This window comes from Plectrocnemia conspersa, unplaced genomic scaffold, assembly GCF_051122295.1.
Source record: "Plectrocnemia conspersa isolate PC_06_02 unplaced genomic scaffold, ASM5112229v1 ptg000014l, whole genome shotgun sequence".
NCBI lineage: Eukaryota > Metazoa > Arthropoda > Insecta > Trichoptera > Polycentropodidae > Plectrocnemia > Plectrocnemia conspersa.
In genome coordinates this window covers 23714501-23726983 of record NW_028277178.1, presented here as the reverse complement: position 1 = coordinate 23726983, position 12483 = coordinate 23714501, and the positions used below count along the sequence as shown (strand labels likewise).

General features: G+C 30.0%; 1 protein-coding gene across 2 annotated transcripts in view; it reads right to left on the bottom strand.

Moving 5' to 3' along the window:
- Positions 1–12483, bottom strand: part of ec (ubiquitin specific peptidase echinus) — a 91867-nt gene that overhangs the window by 53140 nt on the left and 26244 nt on the right. The gene's annotated exons all lie outside the window — the stretch shown is intronic.

The following is a 12483-nucleotide window of genomic DNA, read 5'->3' as shown; positions in this document are numbered from 1 at the left end:
AGTATATTAATAAATTTCTAAATATCGTGCGTTTTACTGTTGAGCTTCGGGCGCTTTCTCAATAAATATCGACGAAAACTTTACACTTTCTAAGCACAAGAAAATCAATCAACGTTCAAGTAGTGAGCGTTGTTATCTCTCAAGACGCGTTACTAGCGCGTAAGGACACATTCCGAATGTGAGGTCATTTGCGTTTGACCTCATCTATAGAAACGCTTAACATTTACGTTGGTCCTTGAACGTGATAAATCAGGGATCGTCAATCATGCCGAACAAAACGACGAGAGTTAATCAGTCCCTCGGGGGTAATTAATACTTTTAGTCGTAGCAGGCGTAATGCCTTCGATATGAATAGATCAAGAGGCCATTGTTCGAAACCCATTGCCGTTAAACGATCTCCAATATATCAATGGCGAATTTGGATAGCCCACGGTGACTTGGATCGTTAAAAAAATGGATGACCATCGCAGGTGTGCGACTATATATAGATTAAATCTAAGCTTAAATGCATTCATTGAATTGGTTTCGCGTCGAGTACTTTAACCGACGTTTTAACCGAAGGACCTGAACCGTGAAATTCGTCAAGACAACGAGTCAACAGGTGCGGATGAGTCACGTTACACATTCGTAATAACTGGGAGTTCAAAACATTTCTGACAATTTTAATACATAAATTAAGTTGACGATGAGTGGAAAAATGTGAAAATTCGCTAACACTACATCGATGTTTCAACAACTTTACAACCAGTCTGTAGCAGTCTGTTGTCTTTGGTGTTACAAAGTTTTAATCTTGCCACCGAAAGGAAGCAAACGTTTCCGGATTAAGTAATTACTTACGCGGTGCATCGAAGGAAAACGACCTGAGTCAAAGTAGTTATACGGAGCATTTTGGTGTGATTCATCGACTCAAGGATAGTCTATTGTGTTCGTTGGAGCGAAAATTCAAACGTGTCGAGTGATTCAATTTGATTGTTCAAATATAGAGTAAATTGTCGGTAGAGTCATTTAAATAGGGATTTACAAACTAATTTGACTTTATTACAAAAAATGTAAAAAGGAATATTTTAATTAGAATTTAAATAAAATATGTTTAAAAAAATAGATATTGGTATTTGTATTTAGATTTTGCACAGCACGAAGACAATGAGTGTGAAAATAAAAAAGATCGGACAAAATCTTTCGCCATGGAAGGAAAGAGTTGACAGTAATGGGTTAGGAGGCTATATGGTCCGTGGGAAAGCTAAGAAAAGTGCACTTCATTAATGAGTCTGAGAAAGCTCCAATTAAACACGGCCACTTCATAAGTCTGTAATATGAAGTTGCATGCTCGCCGGCCGGCAATTAAAACGAATATAGTGCACAAGAACAAACGCTTATTTGTTCACGGGTCAGCGACTGAGATGCTATTATCCTGCAGAGACAGAAAAAAACAGGACATGGACGTTAATGTCCCATAATCATGAGAAATTGCTCTAATGGCGTCCTGATTTTTTTGAGGGCTCAGCAAGATGTACATTACAAAAAAAATGTTTAATGACTTCATAAATGTTATAAACAAAATTACTCTTTTTTTATATAGCTTGATATAATCAATAACTCAATCATTGATTAAGGTTTTCTAACAATTTATTTTCAGGTGCACTAGAAATAATTTACTAAATATAAAATTAAGGAGATATATAAATATGTATCATTGAAATGTATAACAATTTTTCGTCACAAAGATTAATCAAAATATATGCAAAATTACACGCCGATACGTTTGATTTTTCTTCTATTTTTTATCATCTTTATAAACTAATACACATAATATTCCAATATAATATTCATAATTTAGATTTAAATTAATTTTATTTAAATTGAGTAAATTTTATTTGCCAACATTTACTTTCGAACAATTAGCTATTCATACATTAAAAACATAAAACGTATTTCTTCGTAGATTGTTTCAAAAATACACGATTTAGTGATTGGTGTAAGGACCGTTTTTATTATTCCTCTGAGTTTTTAAATATTCTAGCTAAAGCTCTAAGTTTGCATGAAGACTGAAAGAATTAAATAAAATAGTTGGTGCTACAAATTTTCAGGTAAATAAAGGTTGGCTCGACGAATTGTTTTATTTGTAAAGACTTTAATACTCCATATTTACCTTTTGTAAAATCATTATAGATTAACATAATTTTCAATTTTAAATGTTTCATGTATTTTTTAATTTAAGCTAATGATAATTTATTGAATAGGAAATTCTTAAGCGTAAAAGGCAAAGTTTTTTAGATAGATTATAATATTCATAAATTCAAATCTTGCGTCAATTTTATAACACCCTTTATAAGCGATAATATTATATATGGAGTAACACCAGTAATAATATTTGTTCCTAAACTACAAGTCATTCAAAATAAAGCGATAAAAAAATCTCATAAATTATAGAACACTTCAACAATCAATAAATTTTTCTTTAGAGGAATAAGTAACTATAAATATGATATTATTTGTAATCCATTATTTACTATTTCTTTTAATTTATCTTGCTAATATTAATAAAAAGCTAGAAAATAGTTATAAATCAGTAACTTATATTTAATTATAAAGTAAGTATTTCTCTGTATTTTTGATGATATAAAAACAAGTTTTGGGACGTAACTTATAATTATAGATTTTTAAAGTAAAACAAATATTTTTTATATAGTCTAAATTAAGATAATAATATATTGACCTATAATTATAATTAAGAAACATACTTTGAATCTTAGTGGTATTAATATTGTCCGATATGACACGTGTTTCTTTATCTATTTTAAACTTCAAAGGACTTATCTTATGAGCAAATGGAATATTTATAGAGAACATATCAAAAAATTCTTAAAATAGGAGTCACTATTCCGTTCATATTTTAACGGGTATAATCTTACGTTTAATATATTGTTATAAATAGTATATTATTATAAATAATAAATTTAAATTAATATATTATTATAAATAATATATTATTTATTATTATAAGTAAAAAATAATATTCATAATTTAACTGAAAGGCGCTAATATTCTGCTCTAAAATGTCTATGAAACTCAATTTGACAGTTGCGAAACGTCCATTTGCTGTTTAAACCTAAACATAAGCTAAAGAAAATTTTAAAACTAATTATAGTTTAATAACTTTCATTAGGTCAAGTCCACAATACAATTTAAGCAAAATTATCTCTCAAGGTAAAATAATGGGAAAAATAAGTACAGACATACATCGCATCTCACATATTGATTCATAGTTTGTCTGAATTTCGATATTACACTATGTTCTAAAAATATGATAGCTATCTTTACCGATATTACTATAGACTTATAATATAAAAAGACTGATCAAAGTATATTCAAACCGAATTTTGTTCAATAGGAGAGCACAAAAATCATTTCTCAGGAGGCAAGAATTCACGTCAAAAGCAATAAAATCGCAGTTGGTACAGATTTGCCCATTGTAACGCATTAGGCTTACGCCTGTCAGGTTACAACGGAATGTTTAATTAAAAAAATTAGTTTTGGAAGCAATAAAATCTGTAGTATCGTTTTTTTATATCCGTTCTTGTAAAATATTTATTTCCACCTAAAAACTGCAGGGATACAAATAAACGAAAAAAGCCTTCCAGCTAATAATTTAAATAATATTTCCTATATTTAACTCTGGCGATCAGCAAGAATCTTTAACATAGAATTGATTCAGAGGTTCCAAAATATATTTTTTAAATAATATTGGATGGCCTGTGGTATGTCCCAAGACTTGAAAATTAAAATTGACAAGAAAGAACTGAAAATTGTAAAATGGAAATACAAGAAAATACTGCAGATCCCAGCAAATTCATTACGGAGTGGTCACGTAAAAGATTATTGATTTATGGTTTTCCTGATGAATTGTTAATGTGTGATTCACAAAAGTGAAATTTAATAATAGAACTTTTGCTAAACATAGGGATGAAAAATCAGATTGCAAAAAACATATTCATGATAAGGTGCTTAAAATAATATTATTAAATAAATAAATATTTTTTTCCAAAAAAACTTCACGTAATTTTCTACTCATGGGGAAATTTATACAATTCCGCATAATATAGACGAGAAGTAATTCAATCTCCCTTCGCAGCATGTTTACAAATGGCGATGCTCTCATTTATTATGGTTTAACATGATTTATCGCTGTAATTGCACTAATTGTAAGATACACAAGTTGCATAATGGGTTCGCACGTTTAGAAATACGCCAAGAAGAGATGTTTCCTTCCGGCGCAGGTGAACCGGAACCGACCGCGGGAAAATGCATCCCTGGCTGTCCTCGAGACCTACAAGGTGATGGCCATAAAGACGTCTAATCAGGAGGCTTTTGTTTCTAAGGACTAATGGAGACGATGGCGGAAACCCTAATTGGATACGCCGCTACGGGAAATGCGCGTTTAATGCAAGGAAATACAAATTATGCGGTTTTGCGGCCGTGATTATATTACAATTAAATGAAGAATGAGTGCTGAACTGTAAATTCATCATTTATGTGATTGAAGTATATGTAACTGGAAGTATCTGACCAGAAAAAAAATTAAATGTTTATCAAAAAACTAATTAAATAAAATATAACACTACAATAAAATTTCAATAAATAGCAATAACTCTTTTTCGACTTATGAATATGAAACAATGAGATGGTTAACTTAAATTAAGAATAATAAATACTATAAATAGTGAACACTATAATAAATTTGTTATTATATGATGGTTTCTCAACCTTTAATTTTTTATATCACCACTACAAATTATTCAGTGATGATAGATATTTCTAGATTTATATACATATATTGTATATATATGAATAAAATAAAGTATAAACTTTTTTAATACTTCTATGTTGAAACCGCTATTCTATACAATTTAATTATGTCTAAGAAATCCGCAGACAATATGAAAATTTATTTGACTAAACTAATAACGGCGCGCCAAAGATTATACCCAAAGATCAAGTTCAAGACCCCGTCACATTATACAACATTAAGATTTTCACGTCTGCGTTTATACAAGCGTGAACACTATAGAATAAATTAACATTATTATCGGATTTCTTCGCTGTTTCGCTCATTATACACTCATATTATTGAGAAACAGAAATTCTTTATAAATAAAAATCGGACGCATCGTTGCTATACACGCGTTAAGGAATTCTCAATAAAATTTAATTGTTAATCAAACACATCGATGTAATAATAAAAAAAAAACACATCGTCCAAACTGGTCCATGTGAATCGATTAATTAACCTTCCATCGCTCTCGTGTTCTTGCCTAACTATTTTAGGCCATTTGCGCCACAGCCTATCGACAATACCCAAGGCGTATAAAAATGTCGCGAGATAGAACGCTGTGGATGATGATGAATACTGATGATGTCCGAGCTACCGAGAGTAAAATAACCGGCCATTACCGTTATTAACCACGACAGGCATCGTCCGTGATTATATTGTATAAAACGTTACGAAAAAAATACCATACGAAACGATAACATCAATAAAGTCCAGGTCTTTATGAGTTATCGATTTTATTACACCTCGAAATTTTAAAACTGAAATGAGCACGATAATTGGACCCTCGATCTCTTCATACGAGATAAACTGGACGTTTGATGTATGGGATAATGACCAACAAATTATTATTATATATTATTAATTCGATGAAAAGTGCGAATCATGCGAGTGTTTTTAGATTGAACAAAAAATCTTATTAGGAAATGGTCCATAGAATAATAATCCAATTTTCTCTCAACCCATGCGGCTTGTGCTAAATGATAAAAGTTCACTTAACAGTTTACTAACCACAAATGGGAATATAGCCATCTCTTGACCGAGCAACTGTCCTCAATTCGTCTTCGCCGTTTATTATTAGATTATTGATGAACCTATAAGACTGTTTCATACAAGCAGCTATCTAATGAGAAATATAATGTCACATGAAAAACATGCAATAAATACTTAATCACGTCATAATTTATTACATATAATTTACAACACTTTCACGCACAACTTCCTACCCTTTTCAATAAAATGAATTACAAACACGCATTCTCTTCTGAATAAACATACAATGAAACTTACACGCCCATTGCCTATAAATATGATAATTATCAATCATAACAATATTTTAACAAATTATTCGAGAAATTGACACAAAAACCAATTCATTGTTCAAAAGCCGCCACATTGTTTCACGTCCTTCTTCATTGTTAACAAAATTGTTTATGGCCTCATACACGAATTAAGCACAAATTAATCGACACCGATATGTCCATACGTGAGCATTATTTTTTATAAGTCGGTGCCATACTTTAACATCACATTGTATTATACATAGTACAATTATATGTTTTTTTTTCTTATAGAAAAAAAATAAGAACAAAAAAAGCAATGGACGTATTAATCTAGTGTATTAAACTGGTTTTATTCCGAGACCCTTCATTTTGTAGGGCATCATGCGGGGATCCGATGATTGGTTTGGTTCGTGAATAGAAAAAAACTTCATCATCAATAGGGTTTTGTTTCACTGATCCCATCCCGGGAAGACGTACACTATACACTCCCTCGCACCTGTGCATTTGTTACCTGGGATGCTGGACCCTTGCGCACATGTCGCTAGGAATTTTAATAGAAATCTAATGCAGCATAAATTAGACTTTTTCGTGTGTAACAAACGTATAGCGCATCACGTGACCTCCATTTTTTAAATTGAATTAAACAAGTTGAATACTAATTACATTATACCATCTGTGACAAGTTTAATAAATCATTATACAAAATCAATATGTAAACTTTAGTCTTTAGTTTATAGTATTTCCTTTATCGCGCAAAAAAATATTAAAGTCATGATAAAAAATTACTCTTGAATCTCTGGGAATATGTTATTAAAAATAGGACTTTGTAGCAAATCTACGTTAATAGTTTTTATTGATAAAAGGTACTTTTGGAGTTAAATAAAAAGTTTCACAAAGTTTTAAAACCACACGAATTACAATTTTAAAATTATAACAAGATCGATTGCAAATTGTAATGATGAAGAACTTTTATAAATAAAAATATATCAAATTTGAAGACATTTTACTAAAAGATCAATACAAAGTCCAATGAAATATTAAATTTGGCAAATTTAATTAAATCTAGAGTACGCTCGGGATAAGGATTCCGGTTTGTTATTGTGTGCGTGAACTGCGTGGCTCAAAACAATTTCGCTCAGAATATTTATTCTTTTTATTTTAAAAGAAAATATATGTTTATTTAACATACATACATCTGAGCTTAGTTGGAAATTTCAACGGACAATTAAAAATATATTATATAATCGAAGAAACCAGACATTGATGTCATTAATTAAATATTTGCAAAATTCAAAATCATTCACTAGTCAAAAAAATAATGAAGTCTTTAGCTATTGTTCGAAAGCAAAAAGATATAAAATGGGGAAAGAAATTATTCGCAGATTGTTTAATGGGTCGACGACTCTATTAAATCATTAGAATCTATTGAATAAATTAAAAATTTATCATTGGCGCAACGATAAGAATAATAACTTTTTTAAGCCTTACAGAGAATAGTGTAAAAAAACCAACAACGTACGGATTAATGGAAAAATAATTAAAATATTTTAATCCACGGGTAAGAGAACGAATAGCTTACAGTGTATATTTGAAGCCTTGATATCAATTAACCCAGATATGCCCAAGAAATTTTGTTCTCTTAAATTTTCATTTACAAATAAAAAACAGTGGCACGAGTTTAGTGACCTACCCATGGGACAGTGGGCACATCTGGGTTAAACCAATATCAACACAAAATTATTTAAATTAAATCACTAGAGAAGATCGAACTTCTGTGCCACACTGCACTTTAATGACGAATACCAGCGTTGACGAATCAGCGACTGTCCTTAAAAGAGAAAGCGAGACAACGAAGTACACGCTACATCGCTTCTCCCTCTCATATACATGTGCACGTACACAATAACAAACCGGCATCCTTATCCCAAGCGTACTTTACTTTTAGATTATTTTACGAAGAATAAAATTGCAGACATGCTATGATAATATAAGTTCACAATTCAGCGTTTTCATTATAAGTTGAAAAACATAGTTATGGAATACATATAATTTTGAGGCAAACTTGTTTTTAACTTTTATTTATATTTTATTTCACGTTTATTTATACATATTAATAATATATGCAACATAGAAGAGATGCTGGAAATGTTCGTATCTGTTTTATGTTCAGACAAAAATTCATTATAAAGATTAAAAATCTGATAAAGAAATTATATTGATTGCAAAAACGTTATATAATGCAATTTTGAGGCATTTATTTTTTAAGAAATTTAAAGATTTATTTTTTGCAATAAATATACTATAATTTAGAAGCAACTTTTTAAATGGTATATTAAAAACTTTACATTGAATTATTGTTTTAGAAAGTTCAGACAATAATTCAACAATTAATAATTAAAATTCTGATAAAGAAAATATAACTATTGGAAAAGCTATAGACTGCCATTATGAAGCAAATGTTCCGAAATATACTTAATTTCATTGTACAAAGACTTGATGATTTTTCTATTAAACGAATTTCTACAGAAATAATACAATATTAATAATGAAGATGGTATCGAACAATGAAAAATATAATGATTGAAAATCTGATACAGAATGCAATTTTGTGGTAAATAATTACATGAATATTAAAATTAAATAAAGGGAATGTTTTCATTCATTATTTATTTATTAATACATATTAATACAACATAGCATAGATGCTACAAATTTTCTAATTCAATGGAGTTTTTTTTAGAAATTTTTGAAATTAATGTTGATAATTCTGAGAAGCAGAAATAATGATTGAAAAAAGTTATATAACGCAATTTCAAGTCAAATCCTCCAAAATAAAATTAATCTCATTGTGCGAAGACTTTATGCAAATACTGATTTTCCAATTAGACAAGGTTCTATAGAAACTTCAATCATACTTTAATGAATAATTAAAATGATAATAAAGAAAAGATCTGAACTATCAACATTAGAATTACTTTATTGTTTATATTTTTATCTACCATCAAAGATTCATGATCAATCGTTTCTTTGGGCTATGTGTAATTTATATCTTAGAATGATTATTTCAATGCACTGACAAATTTGATATAAGATAACGTATCCATATCATGAGTCACTCTCGCTTTATTTTGATACAACAAAAGACCAAATCCAAAGAATATCTCATTCTTCAACGGGAGCGCGTTGAATCGCTGCCATACGTCACTCATGCATACAATCAAAATATTTCAATAGCACGAACTATTTTTCTAGCACGTCAGCGCCCTTTTTCGACGCGGTATGCGTCAGATATAAATTATTATATTACACTAACGAGGCTTATGCGTTCCATCCCGACACCCGATCATAGATCACACATATAACAGGTACTTGAGGCATAGTTCAACTATGCCCTTCGATTTATCTCCCGTGGGCTGAGGGAATATAATTTGATAAGGTGCGGATAAAAGTATTGTACGGGGGCGGGGCCGCGGCTCGTTCGAGTCGTGAAGTTGGTATAACTGACGATAAGTATATAGGGCTAATCAGGATGTTCAGGATTCAGATCACGCTCCCAAAAACACAATGGTATATTATTACGGGACGATTACGGGCTCGGAAGGTGTTAATACAATAGTGTTAAAATCGTGTAAATAGCATGACGTTGAAAGGAATGCTGTGTTAACAACAAACAAGGTTTATAAATGTAAAAACGTGATTGCTTATGAACCAATAATGCATCAAACTGTAATAAACTATTATTTAAAAGTAGTATATATTTAATGAGACATTCTATATATTGTGATGATACATTTAATTATTACACCATCCATAAAGAATATTTTTTATTACTAAAATATATATATTAATTTACTATTTCTCTTTTTGGATTCCATCTGAGCTTATTACAATCACGCAGGGGGTAACGAAAAATAGTTTCGATATGTCGTAAAACAGCACGCGATTGATTTAAAATACGTAAAAGGAATCACAGTTAAACATTTCCATGCATATCATTAGTCTCATATTTAACGATCGTTACCCGCTGCTATTCGATTAGTTATTTTTTTACATAACATTTTCACGGATCGTCTAACGGATTAACACACCGCCACTTCTAATGAATTATTGTGAAACACCTACGAGTGTCGATATAAAATAATAAATGCAAAAAATCAAAGGATTGACATTATAAAGCCGTTTTCACAATATACCCATTGTTTGTTAGATAATAACCATTTTTTTAACGCACAGCCTTGTCGACGTCGTTAATTTTCAATTTTATCACACATAACGGTATTTTTTGGTAAATGTTATATTCAACCTATTGAACGTTATGACCGTGGATAATTAAATGTTTTGTAGTGTGTAGATTTATTAGCAAATTTTTGATCGGAGCGTAAAAAATGCGGAATATTGTTGTATTGTTTTCGTTCAAGTACGAAAACGAACGCTGTTTAATGGCAAAGATCAAACATGAAATAATAATCACTATTATAATGATTAATATAATATTTTATGCTTTACATAAAAAATGCAACAGACCAAAACGCTTTACCAAAAATAATGCGAATGTTTACATTTACGTATATAATATTTTTAAATACAATAAAAAGTTTATATACAATAAAAATAATACATTAAATAAATCATACATATGTATTCTAAATATTGTATGTACTAATTATATACTATCAAGACCTTGCTGATACAAATATTTCATCAAAACGGTGATAAAATCTCTCGATGCGGGAATTCTAATATACGGAACTTGAGAAGGCCTTCGATAAGCTTTGTCATAGGTTATTATTAAAAAATGCATATGTAATTATAAACAAATGGTAATGTGCAGGCTTTCCGAGAGAGGGAGGGGATAAAATTATAGCAAGAATATATGTATAAAAAAGTAAAAACCGACCTCAAATAATGAATCTGTACTAAACTACAGTAGTTTGAGATGTATGCACAGATGTATTAAAGGTATAAGTTCCTTCAGCTTTTTTATACATAAAATAAATAAAAGAGGCGGAACATTGCCTTCAAAAGCACTCACTTTATATGTAATTGTAGATTGTAGAAATACAGATTGTAGTTTTTTGACACGGCTCCGTTTGTGTTAAAATTTGTTTGCAAATAACTGTTGACTTTATTGCTTTTTGAACGTTTAAAAAATATTAAACATGAGAGAAAATTTTCAACGAATGTAAATTAGTAGCAGTAAATTTAGGTGTTTGATCTCTAATTTTCAGATCGAATACAGAAGGAAGAAACAAAGAAATAATGAAAAATCAACAATAGCACTAGCTGAATTATATAAATTTAACGTTTTTATATATTCTATTATCGGTAATTTGAGAACTGGATTTAATGCAGCAAAATAAATAAATAAATAATACATTCAGTTTCATGTGATTATTCATAAAAAAAAATTTAGAAAAAATAGTCGAATCTATTCCGAAAATATTTTTTAAAATAAGTCATTTCAGTAAAATCATATCGGAATACATTTTCACCAGTAGATATATATTTTTACAAGTGAAAATATAAATTATCTGGCAGGTGCTAGTACAATTATATGATTTAAATTTTTCTATATGTACTAATATATATATTTACATACTTATCATTATTAATTTGCATCCGATGTAAAAATGTTACAGTGAATGTGTATTTTTTGGTAAAGTTATATTTTCACTAGTTAAGTCCTAATACATTTTCACATAAGATATATATTTCTACTAGCGAAAATATAATTTAACTGATAAGCGCTAATATGCTGCTCTAAAATGTCTATAAAGCTCAATTTGATAGTTGCGAAACATCCATTTTCTGTTCAAACCCAAACCAAACCTAATGAAAGTTCTAAAACAATGATTAGTTTTATTAATAAGCGGAAGAATAAGTACAGACATACATCGCATCTCACATATTGCTCTATAGTTTGTGTGCATTTCGATATTACACAATGTTTTAAAAATATGATAGCTATCCTTACCGATATTATTATGGACTTTTAATTTAAGAGGGCAAATCAAAATATATTCAAAGCGAATTTTGGTCAATAGAAGAGCACAAAAACAATTATCACTTCCCAGAAGGCAAAAATTCACGTCAAAAGCAATAAAATCGTGTCGGCGCCGTCGCAGTGGGAACGCTCGGTAACGAGCGTTCCCACTGCGACGGCGCCGACACGATTTTATTGCTTTTGACGTGAATTTTTGCCTTCTGAGAAGTGATAATTGTTTTTTGCGTTCTTCTTTTGGTCAAAATTCGGTTTAGATGAGCTTTATTTGATAATGTATTGATATAAACGCTTGTTAATCGAGCGTTTTCACCGCGATGGCACAATAGTATTGCTTTTGAACTGGACTGGGAATTCACTATATGGCAACA